A 13603-nucleotide genomic window follows, 5' to 3' on the forward strand; every position below is an offset into this window, starting at 1 on the left:
CTCAGTCTCCTCTCTCCTCATAGATTGTAAGCTCTTGTGCTCAGTCTCCTCTCTCCTCATAGATTGTAAGCTCTTGTGCTCAGTCTCCTCTCTCCTCATAGATTGTAAACTCTTGTGCTCAGTCTCCTCCTCTCCTCATAGATTGTAAGCTCTTGTGCTCAGTCTCCTGTCCACATAGATTGTAAGCTCTTGTGCTCAGTCTCCTCTCTCCTAATAGATTGTAAGCTCTTGTGCTCAGTCTCCTCTCTTCTCATAGATTGTAAGCTCTTGTGCTCAGTCTCCTCTCTCCTCATAGATTGTAAGCTCCTGTGCTCAGTCTCCTCTCTCCTCATAGATTGTAAGCTCTTGTGCTCAGTCTCCTCTCTCCTCATAGATTGTAAGCTCTTGTGCTCAGTCTCCTCTCTCCTCATAGATAGTAAACCCTTGTGCTCAGTCTCCTCTCCTCATAGATTGTAAGCTCTTGTGCTCAGTCTCCTCTCTCCTCATAGATAGTAAACCCTTGTGCTCAGTCTCCTCTCCTCATAGATTGTAAGCTCTTGTGCTCAGTCTCCTCTCTCCTCATAGATAGTAAACCCTTGTGCTCAGTCTCCTCTCTCCTCATAGATTGTAAACTCTTGTGCTCAGTCTCCTCTCTCCTCATAGATTGTAAACTCTTGTGCTCAGTCTCCTCCTCTCCTCATAGATTGTAAACTCTTGTGCTCAGTCTCCTCTCTCCTCATAGATTGTAAGCTCTTGTGCTCAGTCTCCTCTCTCCTCATAGATAGTAAACCCTTGTGCTCAGTCTCCTCTCCTCATAGATTGTAAGCTCTTGTGCTCAGTCTCCTCTCTCCTCATAGATAGTAAACCCTTGTGCTCAGTCTCCTCTCTCCTCATAGATTGTAAACTCTTGTGCTCAGTCTCCTCTCTCCTCATAGATTGTAAGCTCTTGTGCTCAGTCTCCTCTCTCCTCATAGATTGTAAGCTCTTGTGCTCAGTCTCCTCTCTCCTCATAGATAGTAAACCCTTGTGCTCAGTCTCCTCTCCTCATAGATTGTAAGCTCTTGTGCTCAGTCTCCTCTCTCCTCATAGATAGTAAACCCTTGTGCTCAGTCTCCTCTCTCCTCATAGATTGTAAACTCTTGTGCTCAGTCTCCTCTCTCCTCATAGATTGTAAGCTCTTGTGCTCAGTCTCCTCTCTCCTCATAGATTGTAAGCTCTTGTGCTCAGTCTCCTCTCTCCTCATAGATAGTAAACTCTTGTGCTCAGTCTCCTCTCTCCTCATAGATTGTAAGCTCTTGTGCTCAGTCTCCTCTCTCCTCATAGATTGTAAGCTCTTGTGCTCAGTCTCCTCTCTCCTCATAGATTGTAAGCTCCTGTGCTCAGTCTCCTCTCCTCATAGATTGTAAACTCTTGTGCTCAGTCTCCTCCTCTCCTCATAGATTGTAAGCTCTTGTGCTCAGTCTCCTCTCCTCATAGATTGTAAACTCTTGTGCTCAGTCTCCTCCTCTTCTCATAGATTGTAAGCTCTTGTGCTCAGTCTCCTCTCTCCTCATAGATTGTAAGCTCTTGTGCTCAGTCTCCTCCTCTCTCCTTATAGATTGTAAGCTCTTGTGCTCAGTCTCCTCTCTCCTCATAGATTGTAAGCTCTTGTGCTCAGTCTCCTCCTCTCTCCTCATAGATTGTAAGCTCTTATGCCCAGTCTCCTCTCTCCTCAGAGATTGTAAACTCTTGTGCTCAGTCTCCTCTCTCCTCATAGATTGTAAGCTCTTGTGCTCAGTCTCCTCTCTCCTCATAGATTGTAAGCTCTTGTGCTCAGTCTCCTCTCTCCTCATAGATAGTAAACTCTTGTGCTCAGTCTCCTCTCTCCTCATAGATAGTAAACTCTTGTGCTCAGTCTCCTCTCTCCTCATAGATTGTAAACTCTTGTGCTCGGTCTCCTCTCTCCTCATAGATTGTAAGCTCTTGTGCTCAGTCTGCTCTCTCCTCATAGATTGTAAGCTCTTGTGCTCAGTCTCCTCTCTCCTCATAGATAGTAAACTCTTGTGCTCAGTCTCCTCTCTCCTCATAGATTGTAAGCTCTTGTGCTCAGTCTCCTCTCTCCTCATAGATTGTAAGCTCTTGTGCTCAGTCTCCTCTCTCCTCATAGATTGTAAACTCTTGTGCTCAGTCTCCTCTCTCCTCATAGATTGTAAGCTCTTGTGCTCAGTCTCCTCTCGCCTCATAGATTGTAAGCTCTTGTGCTCAGTCTCCTCTCCTCATAGATTATGAGCTCTTGTGCTCAGTCTCCTCCTCTTCTCATAGATTGTAAGCTCTTTTGCTCAGTCTCCTCTCTCCTCATAGATTGTAAGCTCTTGTGCTCAGTCTCCTCCTCTTCTCATAGATTGTAAGCTCTTGTGCTCAGTCTCCTCTCCTCATAGATTGTAAGCTCTTGTGCTCAGTCTCCTCCTCTTCTCATAGATTGTAAGCTCTTGTGCTCAGTCTCCTCTCTCCTCATAGATTGTAAACTCTTGTGCTCAGTCTACTCCTCTCCTCATAGATTGTAAACTCTTGTGCTCAGTCTCCTCTCTCCTCATAGATTGTAAGCTCTTGTGCTCAGTCTCCTCCTCTCCTCATAGACTGTAAGCTCTTGTGCTCAGTCTCCTCTCTTCTCATAGATTGTAAGGTCTTGTGCTCAGTCTCCTCCTCTCTCCTCATAGATTGTAAGCTCTTGTGCTCAGTCTCCTCTCTCCTCATAGATTGTAAGCTCTTGTGCTCAGTCTCCTCTCTTCTCATAGATTGTAAGGTCTTGTGCTCAGTCTCCTCCTCTCTCCTCATAGATTGTAAGCTCTTGTGCTCAGTCTCCTCTATCCTCATAGATTGTAAACTCTTGTGCTCAGTCTCCTCCTCTCCTCATAGATTGTAAACTCTTGTGCTCAGTCTCCTCTCCTCATAGATTGTAAGCTCTTGTGCTCAGTCTCCTCCTCTCCTCATAGATTGTAAGCTCTTGTGCTCAGTCTCCTCCTCTCTTCTCATAGATTGTAAGGTCTTGTGCTCAGTCTCCTCCTCTCTCCTCATAGATTGTAAGCTCTTGTGCTCAGTCTCCTCTCTCCTCATAGATTGTAAGCTCTTGTGCTCAGTCTCCTCTCTTCTCATAGATTGTAAGGTCTTGTGCTCAGTCTCCTCCTCTCTCCTCATAGATTGTAAACTCTTGTGCTCAGTCTCCTCTATCCTCATAGATTGTAAACTCTTGTGCTCAGTCTCCTCCTCTCCTCATAGATTGTAAGCTCTTGTGCTCAGTCTCCACCTCTCCTCATAGATTGTAAACTCTTGTGCTCAGTCTCCTCTCCTCATAGATTGTAAGCTCTTGTGCTCAGTCTCCTCCTCTCCTCATAGATTGTAAGCTCTTGTGCTCAGTCTCCTCTCTCCTCATAGATTGTAAGCTCTTGTGCTCAGTCTCCTCCTCTCCTCATAGATTGTAAGCTCTTGTGCTCAGTCTCCTCCTCTCCTCATAGATTGTAAGTGTGACACCCCAGGGGTCTGGTTGCCACAGTGATAGAGATATTATGTCTGAGAGCAGGTGGGAGGTCCTTTGGTCAGGGATCCTGTGCATGCCACACCTCCTGCCCAGTCTTGGGAGGGGAAGAACTTCCCCTGTATAAACCCGGGGCTGAGGCAGGGTGAGTCAGACAAGGAGAGTGGAGACAAGAAGCAGCATAGGAAACAGGAGAGTTCCAAGGAGTCAGGGGCTGGCAGCTGCAGCGCTCGCCCTGACTAAGAAGATTCTTTACCGGACCCGGAGTCCGAGGCTGTGGGGACTAACTTCTACCCAGCAGCAGAATCCATCAGGCAGGGGATTTCAGGTCCTCTGGCCCAGAAGCCCGAAGGCACGGTCACACGCGTGGGACCAGCACCGCCATCGTGGAGCGGAAGCCATTAGAAGGCCCCGAGTCACCGGCCATACGGGTGAGCACCACACGGTACACTCAGGGACGTGGGCTACTTACATCAGCTTCTAGCAAGGTAGCCAGAAGAGTACAGTCAGTTTGTGAGGCCTACAACTACGCCTGGCCAGGGGAGATCCCATCTGCTCAAAGACTGACCAGGCCCCGTTTGCTAGCAAGTACTCCGGGAGGGTCTATCGTTGTTACCAGTAAAGACCCTGAACTACACCGTACCGTCTCTGAGTGGTTCCTGCTACCCCCATCATCCACGTCGGCTGCCCTGAGGCCATACCCCTCCCGTTGGGGGTTATACTATCACGCTGCACAATCCTACCACCGGCCTCAGCGGTCTGCCCTGCAGCAGCAGCTCCCTGGCTGCACTCAACGGGTGGCGTAGTCATCAACTATTTACTACTAATAGACTGCCGTCTAGTTTGACTCCCTGGGCACGGACCGGGTCACCGCCACGAGACTACAACCCTCCACTGATCCGGCTCCGGGTAGGCTCCCGCATGCGCAACGCAGCGCGAGACAGGCCCAGGGGCGCGTCAACTTTGGCGTAGTCGGCAGGATTTCGTGCCCGCAACCACCGGGTACTGCGTGCCTGAAAAGCAAAGACTGTTCAAACTTACCAGTGGTGAAGGTTTCCCGCCATCCGGCGCCATCTTCTACCTTCTTCCCGCCATCCGCGAAGTTTTCCCGCCATCCGGCGCCATCTTCGACCTTCTTCCCGCCATCCGTGGAGTTTTCCCGCCATTGGACGCCATCTTGAGGACGCCGCGCGGGAAGAAGAGGGGCGTGGACTCCGAAAGCGCGCGAGAACTGAAGCCCCGCCTCACGTCCGGACGTTGCGTAAGGTCCTGGAAGGAGCCCAGCAGACGCCGACGTCACAGGAGCGCGACGGAAGGTCCTCAACCCTGACGATCCACTGCGGAGCCGCGGCCTACGGAAGAGGATCATCGCAAGGTAGGCCACGGTCCACTAGGGGGGAGGAAGATGTCGGATACGGAGGAGAGCTTCACTGCCTCAACCCCCGCCAGCGCTACCGCTGCTGCAGTTATGCCCTTCACCATGCCCTATATCCCGGGAGCAGCTTGGCTACCCCAGTACTCAGGGGAGTCACATACCCTGCATGACTTTAGAGAAAAGCTGGATAGCCTCTTCCAGGTGTACCCCCTCACAGAAGAGCAAAAAGTGAGCATCCTGGTGGCCCAACTAACCGGGGCAGCCAAAAGGGAAGTAAAATCCTGGCCACCTGGGAGGAAGACTGTCGCAGGGATACTAACCCGGCTGAAGGACACCTTTGATACCCGCACCTCAGCCGAGATTAAGCTTAGATTCTACGGGTGCAAGCAGCGAGCGCATGAGAGTATAAGGGACTATGCACTAAACCTACAAGAGGCCCTGAGGGCCATAAAGCAGACCGACCCTGATGGGGTGGGAAACGAGGACAGGCTGTTGACTGAACAATTTATAGAGGGTTTATATTGCAATGCCCACCGAACCCAGTTGCGGGCAATGGCCTTACAGGATCCCCATCTGGACTTTGCACAGTTCAAGGACAGAGCCATCCGGGTGCTCCGAGAACCGGCACCAGGTGGCGTTGTGACCCACAGACGCCCCACTACCACTTACTACCAGGAGGCGGCGCCCTTGTCAGCAGGGCCTGTGGGAGCTGATGCGCAGGCTTTGGACAATGACCCGGCTCCAGACCTACACCATCAGGTCCAAGAGCTAGCTAAGAGCGTTGCTGCGCTAACCCGAACTGTGCAGTCTTTACAGGTTTCCACCCCAGGGAAGATCCAGCTGGCATCCGGACCGGAGGACATCCCGTGGCGTCGACCAAGGAGGACCCCACCGGCCAGAGGAAGACCCAGTGACCGATACAGTGAGGACGGACGACCCATCTGCCGCCGCTGCAATCAACCCGGACATATGGCAAGGTACTGTTCTTTAAACGGGCACAACCTGGGGTAGAGGGCCAACCCCCAGGAAAAAGATCACCAGGCCCATCGAACTGGCGCGACAGATATGTGGGAGGACGTCCAGTCTTGCCTGTGGTACTGGATGGCATTCCCATGAGTGCCCTACTGGACACCGGGTCACAGGTCACCACCATCCCGTACGTGCTCTTCAAGCAGTACTGGAATGACTCGGATATTACCCGCTACCCCGACGACGACTTGAGTATCATCGCCAGCAATGGTCAGCCCGTGCCACAGATCGGATTTAAAGAGGTGACCATCAAAATTGGTAGAGTCGAACTGGCCGCACAGGGACTGATCATTGTAGATATCGATAAACATGAGAGTCACCCAAAAATAACTCTAGGAACTAATGTAATTGAAAATTGTCTTGCAGAGGTGATTTTCCTTTTACAGCAGGTTGCCAAGAATGCCAGCTCCGGCGAGCAGCGGGTGCTCCAGAAAGAGATCCGGGCACTGATGCAACGGCAACAAGTGGAACTCTCCGGTGGTGAGATTGGTAGCGTAAGAATGTGTGACCCTTTTCCTATTGCCATGCCCCCAAAAAGTGAAATGATGATTTGGTGCCGGGCAGCTATTGGTCTGAGAGGTAGAGATTACCAGGCAATGGTAGAACCAGTTTACTCAGACAGTAGGCCCACCATTTTGACAGCACGGGGGGTGGTCAATGTACGCCATGGGAGGGTGCCCATTCGCATAATAAATATCGGGGAGAGGGAAGTGTACCTGCCCCGGTATGCCACGCTAGCCAAATTATATACCACTAATCAAAGTTCTATACAATCTGTGGAACCCTTGCCTCCATCTCACCCGGAGGAAGGTAACGGCTCTAAGAAAGACATGGAGGACTGGTGTCAGCAACTACATTTGGGTACTGACTCCACTCCCTCACATCAGAAACAAGGAGTCTATCGGGTGGTTCAAGAGTATGAGAGAGTGTTTAGTAAACACCCGTTAGACTTCGGGCGAGTCAAGGGGGTAGAACATCGCATCCCCACGGGAGATCATCCTCCCATAAAAGAGAGGTATCGACCCGTACCCCCTGCACATTACCAACACGCCAAGGGGATGCTTAGAGATATGAAGGAGGCTGGGGTAATCCGGGATAGTTGTAGCCCCTGGGCAGCCCCATTAGTTTTAGTCAAAAAGAAAGACAACACCATGAGGATGTGTGTAGATTACCGGAAAATCAACCGTATCACACACAAGGATGCGTACCCCTTACCAAGGATAGAGGAGTCATTGGCTGCTTTAAGATCTGCTAACTTCTTCTCTACCTTGGATCTCACTAGCGGGTACTGGCAGGTTCCTGTAGCAGAGGCGGACCGGGAGAAGACCGCATTCACCACCCCGATGGGACTTAGCGAGTTCACCTGCATGCCGTTCGGACTCTGCAACGCACCAGGAACCTTCCAACGCCTAATGGAGTGTTGTCTGGGCCACAGAAACTTCGAGACGGTCCTGTTGTACCTGGACGATGTCATCGTATATTCCAAGACGTATGAGGACCACCTGAAACACCTGGCGGAAGTGTTCGAGGCTCTGGCGAGTTACGGCCTAAAGGTGAAACCCTCCAAGTGTCACCTCCTGAAACCAAAGGTGCAGTACCTGGGACACGTGGTGAGCGCTGACGGAGTGGCTCCCGACCCCGATAAGATCACCGCAATTAAGGGATGGCCAAGCCCCTCCAGCGTAAAAGAAGTGCGGCAGTTCCTCGGGTTGGTAGGCTACTACCGAAGGTTTATTCCCGGTTTCACCAAAAAGGCAGCACCTATGCAGGACCTCCTGATAGGCCAGTCCCGGAAGGCCAAGAACCAGAAGCCGCCCTTCAAATGGGAAGAGCTGGAAGAAGAGTCCTTCCGCCAGCTGAAGATGGCCCTCACGGGGGACGAAATCCTGGCGTACCCGGATTATAGCCAGCCCTTTATCCTCTACACCGACGCCAGTAACATCGGGCTAGGAGCCGTACTGTCCCAGATCCAGCAGGGGAAGGAACGAGTAATCGCCTACGCCAGCCGAAAACTGCGACCCACCGAAAGGAACCCCGAGAATTACAGCTCATTTAAGTTAGAGTTCCTGGCCGTAGTATGGGCAATCACTGAGCGCTTTAAGCATTACCTCGCTTCTTCCCGGTTCACCGTGTACACGGATAACAACCCGCTGACACACCTGGACACGGCAAGACTCGGTGCCCTGGAGCAGAGGTGGATGGCCCGTCTGTCCAACTACGAGTTCACAATTAAATACCGGGCAGGACGCTCCAATACCAACGCGGACGCCCTGTCCAGGATGCCCAACCTGCCGGACGGAGGAGAAGATCCGGAGGGACTGGAAGAAGTTGAACTCCCTGCGTTCCACCGTCATGGGACTATTCAGTATTCCCACCGGGTAAGGAGTAAGCAGGCTGCTACGTTGAACCCCTTACCCCACTACAACTGGGCGGAAACGCAAGACAGCGACCCGACTGGTGAAGGAGATGCTGACTCGGCCGGAGGCTCGCCTTGAACCAGACGCTCCGGAGGAAGCCAAACAACTATGGGCAGAGAAGAGTCGACTGTTCCTTTACAAAGGGAAGTTGTGCCGCAGAATGGTTAACTCCCGGACGCATGAATTACTCTGGCAAGTAGTGGTGCCACGAAGAGACGCAGCCATGGTGATGGAGGCATACCACGACGGAGCTGGACACTTTGGGTGGAAAAAGCTGGAGTTCCTGCTGCGCGAGCGGTTCCACTGGGTAGGCATGAGGGGAACCATCGAGAAGTGGTGCAGAGATTGTGGCCCGTGCAACCTGAGAAGGAAGGACCGAGCCAGCCAGAAGACTCCCCTGCAGTCCATCGTCACCCGGCAACCGTTGGAACTGGTAGCCTTGGATCATGTAAAACTGACCCCAAGCAGAAGTGGCTACGTCTACGCGTTAACCATCGTGGATCATTACTCCCGGTTCTTGGTTGTCGTCCCCGTCAAGGACTTAACGGCTCAAACAGCAGCTAGAGCCTTCCAGCAGCACTTCTGCCGTCCACACGGGTACCCGGACCAAGTGCTGACGGACCAGGGACCTGCCTTTGAAGCGGAGGTCTTTCAGGAATTCTGCAATCTGTATGGCTGCCGGAAGATAAGGACGACACCCTACCATCCGCAGACTAATGGACTTTGTGAAAAAATGAACCAGGTGGTAATGGATCTTCTAAAAACGTTGCCCCTGGAAGAACGCAGTCTGTGGCCTGAAAAGTTGCCCGATCTGGTGGACCTATACAACCACATCCCGGTAGGTTCCACCAACTGTACCCCGGCTTACCTAATGAGGGCAAGACCTGGTAAGTTACCTGTTGACCTGGAAATGGGAGTCCTGACCCCCGAGGACACTTCACCAGAAACAGACTGGGACACAGAGAGGCAGCAGCAGTACCGGAGAGTACAGGAGAGCGTGGAGCGAAGTCTCTGTCAGGCTAGGGAAAGACAAGAGAAAACTTACAACCAGTATGCTCCCGCTGTTCCCCTGGTACCCGGAGAGCAGGTCTTGAAGAGGAAGAGACGGCTCCACAAGTTGGATGACCAGTGGGAGAAGGACCCGTACACCGTACTGCCCTCAAGCCACGAGAACCCGAAGGTCTGTACCATCAGTAAAGACGGAGGGGAAACCACAGCCATTGTATCCCGGGACCACCTGAAGAAGTGTCCCGAACAACTGAGGAACCCTGAAGAGGAACAAGAAGACCATCGACCCGTGGAAGAAAGGGAAGATATGGTTAGTACCGTGCTCGGGGACTTCCCTCAGTCTTGGACTCAAGTCAATGGTGCAGTTGTGGTACCCGTACTCACCTTCCTCCAACCATCATTCCAAGAACCTGCGGAGCAACGGGTAGAGCTGGAAGAACAGCCGGTCCAGGAGGCAGAAGACTCCACACGAGTAGAACAGGAGAATCAACCCTCTGCTTATAGTGAGCCTGCCGTACCCCTAGTGAGACAAAGAGCCGGTAGACAGCTGCCCAGTTTACCCTTGACAGCTCCTACACCCTGTAGTTCAGGGCCAGACAGTCAGCCCCGTAGGTCCACTAGGGCCACTAGAGGCCAGTTACCCGCACGCTGGAGAATTTGAAGTGTAAAAATAGTTTTATTTATGTTTTTCTGTGTCTTGTTGCTTGTGTATAATTTTGTGTTTCTAGTTATTTTTAGGAAACCTTGGTGGATTTACCGGGAATCCTTGTATATAGTTGGAGCGTAACCCAGGATGGACTAGAGACTGTTAAGGACTCGGGGTAGGACAGACCCCCACCTGGTTACGTCTCCCTGTGTTGGTGAAATGGACACCTTTGCTTTTCTTCAAAGACTGCATCCGGTTGCGGACACGCCGTAACCATCTTATGTGTTTTTCTTATAGTATTGTTAATGTTATGCTTTGTTATGTTTTTCTAAATGTGTTTAGTCCCGGAGTACTAAATTTCACTAGGGGGGAATGTGACACCCCAGGGGTCTGGTTGCCACAGTGATAGAGATATTATGTCTGAGAGCAGGTGGGAGGTCCTTTGGTCAGGGATCCTGTGCATGCCACACCTCCTGCCCAGTCTTGGGAGGGGAAGAACTTCCCCTGTATAAACCCGGGGCTGAGGCAGGGTGAGTCAGACAAGGAGAGTGGAGACAAGAAGCAGCATAGGAAACAGGAGAGTTCCAAGGAGTCAGGGGCTGGCAGCTGCAGCGCTCGCCCTGACTAAGAAGATTCTTTACCGGACCCGGAGTCCGAGGCTGTGGGGACTAACTTCTACCCAGCAGCAGAATCCATCAGGCAGGGGATTTCAGGTCCTCTGGCCCAGAAGCCCGAAGGCACGGTCACACGCGTGGGACCAGCACCGCCATCGTGGAGCGGAAGCCATTAGAAGGCCCCGAGTCACCGGCCATACGGGTGAGCACCACACGGTACACTCAGGGACGTGGGCTACTTACATCAGCTTCTAGCAAGGTAGCCAGAAGAGTACAGTCAGTTTGTGAGGCCTACAACTACGCCTGGCCAGGGGAGATCCCATCTGCTCAAAGACTGACCAGGCCCCGTTTGCTAGCAAGTACTCCGGGAGGGTCTATCGTTGTTACCAGTAAAGACCCTGAACTACACCGTACCGTCTCTGAGTGGTTCCTGCTACCCCCATCATCCACGTCGGCTGCCCTGAGGCCATACCCCTCCCGTTGGGGGTTATACTATCACGCTGCACAATCCTACCACCGGCCTCAGCGGTCTGCCCTGCAGCAGCAGCTCCCTGGCTGCACTCAACGGGTGGCGTAGTCATCAACTATTTACTACTAATAGACTGCCGTCTAGTTTGACTCCCTGGGCACGGACCGGGTCACCGCCACGAGACTACAACCCTCCACTGATCCGGCTCCGGGTAGGCTCCCGCATGCGCAACGCAGCGCGAGACAGGCCCAGGGGCGCGTCAACTTTGGCGTAGTCGGCAGGATTTCGTGCCCGCAACCACCGGGTACTGCGTGCCTGAAAAGCAAAGACTGTTCAAACTTACCAGTGGTGAAGGTTTCCCGCCATCCGGCGCCATCTTCTACCTTCTTCCCGCCATCCGCGAAGTTTTCCCGCCATCCGGCGCCATCTTCGACCTTCTTCCCGCCATCCGTGGAGTTTTCCCGCCATTGGACGCCATCTTGAGGACGCCGCGCGGGAAGAAGAGGGGCGTGGACTCCGAAAGCGCGCGAGAACTGAAGCCCCGCCTCACGTCCGGACGTTGCGTAAGGTCCTGGAAGGAGCCCAGCAGACGCCGACGTCACAGGAGCGCGACGGAAGGTCCTCAACCCTGACGATCCACTGCGGAGCCGCGGCCTACGGAAGAGGATCATCGCAAGGTAGGCCACGGTCCACTAGGGGGGAGGAAGATGTCGGATACGGAGGAGAGCTTCACTGCCTCAACCCCCGCCAGCGCTACCGCTGCTGCAGTTATGCCCTTCACCATGCCCTATATCCCGGGAGCAGCTTGGCTACCCCAGTACTCAGGGGAGTCACATACCCTGCATGACTTTAGAGAAAAGCTGGATAGCCTCTTCCAGGTGTACCCCCTCACAGAAGAGCAAAAAGTGAGCATCCTGGTGGCCCAACTAACCGGGGCAGCCAAAAGGGAAGTAAAATCCTGGCCACCTGGGAGGAAGACTGTCGCAGGGATACTAACCCAGCTGAAGGACACCTTTGATACCCGCACCTCAGCCGAGATTAAGCTTAGATTCTACGGGTGCAAGCAGCGAGCGCATGAGAGTATAAGGGACTATGCACTAAACCTACAAGAGGCCCTGAGGGCCATAAAGCAGACCGACCCTGATGGGGTGGGAAACGAGGACAGGCTGTTGACTGAACAATTTATAGAGGGTTTATATTGCAATGCCCACCGAACCCAGTTGCGGGCAATGGCCTTACAGGATCCCCATCTGGACTTTGCACAGTTCAAGGACAGAGCCATCCGGGTGCTCCGAGAACCGGCACCAGGTGGCGTTGTGACCCACAGACGCCCCACTACCACTTACTACCAGGAGGCGGCGCCCTTGTCAGCAGGGCCTGTGGGAGCTGATGCGCAGGCTTTGGACAATGACCCGGCTCCAGACCTACACCATCAGGTCCAAGAGCTAGCTAAGAGCGTTGCTGCGCTAACCCGAACTGTGCAGTCTTTACAGGTTTCCACCCCAGGGAAGATCCAGCTGGCATCCGGACCGGAGGACATCCCGTGGCGTCGACCAAGGAGGACCCCACCGGCCAGAGGAAGACCCAGTGACCGATACAGTGAGGACGGACGACCCATCTGCCGCCGCTGCAATCAACCCGGACATATGGCAAGGTACTGTTCTTTAAACGGGCACAACCTGGGGTAGAGGGCCAACCCCCAGGAAAAAGATCACCAGGCCCATCGAACTGGCGCGACAGATATGTGGGAGGACGTCCAGTCTTGCCTGTGGTACTGGATGGCATTCCCATGAGTGCCCTACTGGACACCGGGTCACAGGTCACCACCATCCCGTACGTGCTCTTCAAGCAGTACTGGAATGACTCGGATATTACCCGCTACCCCGACGACGACTTGAGTATCATCGCCAGCAATGGTCAGCCCGTGCCACAGATCGGATTTAAAGAGGTGACCATCAAAATTGGTAGAGTCGAACTGGCCGCACAGGGACTGATCATTGTAGATATCGATAAACATGAGAGTCACCCAAAAATAACTCTAGGAACTAATGTAATTGAAAATTGTCTTGCAGAGGTGATTTTCCTTTTACAGCAGGTTGCCAAGAATGCCAGCTCCGGCGAGCAGCGGGTGCTCCAGAAAGAGATCCGGGCACTGATGCAACGGCAACAAGTGGAACTCTCCGGCGGTGAGATTGGTAGCGTAAGAATGTGTGACCCTTTTCCTATTGCCATGCCCCCAAAAAGTGAAATGATGATTTGGTGCCGGGCAGCTATTGGTCTGAGAGGTAGAGATTACCAGGCAATGGTAGAACCAGTTTACTCAGACAGTAGGCCCACCATTTTGACAGCACGGGGGGTGGTCAATGTACGCCATGGGAGGGTGCCCATTCGCATAATAAATATCGGGGAGAGGGAAGTGTACCTGCCCCGGTATGCCACGCTAGCCAAATTATATACCACTAATCAAAGTTCTATACAATCTGTGGAACCCTTGCCTCCATCTCACCCGGAGGAAGGTAACGGCTCTAAGAAAGACATGGAGGACTGGTGTCAGC

This window comes from Phyllobates terribilis, unplaced genomic scaffold (genome assembly GCF_046119375.1).
Source record: "Phyllobates terribilis strain yellow unplaced genomic scaffold, ASM4611937v1 Scaffold_7__3_contigs__length_470593459, whole genome shotgun sequence".
Taxonomy (NCBI): domain Eukaryota; kingdom Metazoa; phylum Chordata; class Amphibia; order Anura; family Dendrobatidae; genus Phyllobates; species Phyllobates terribilis.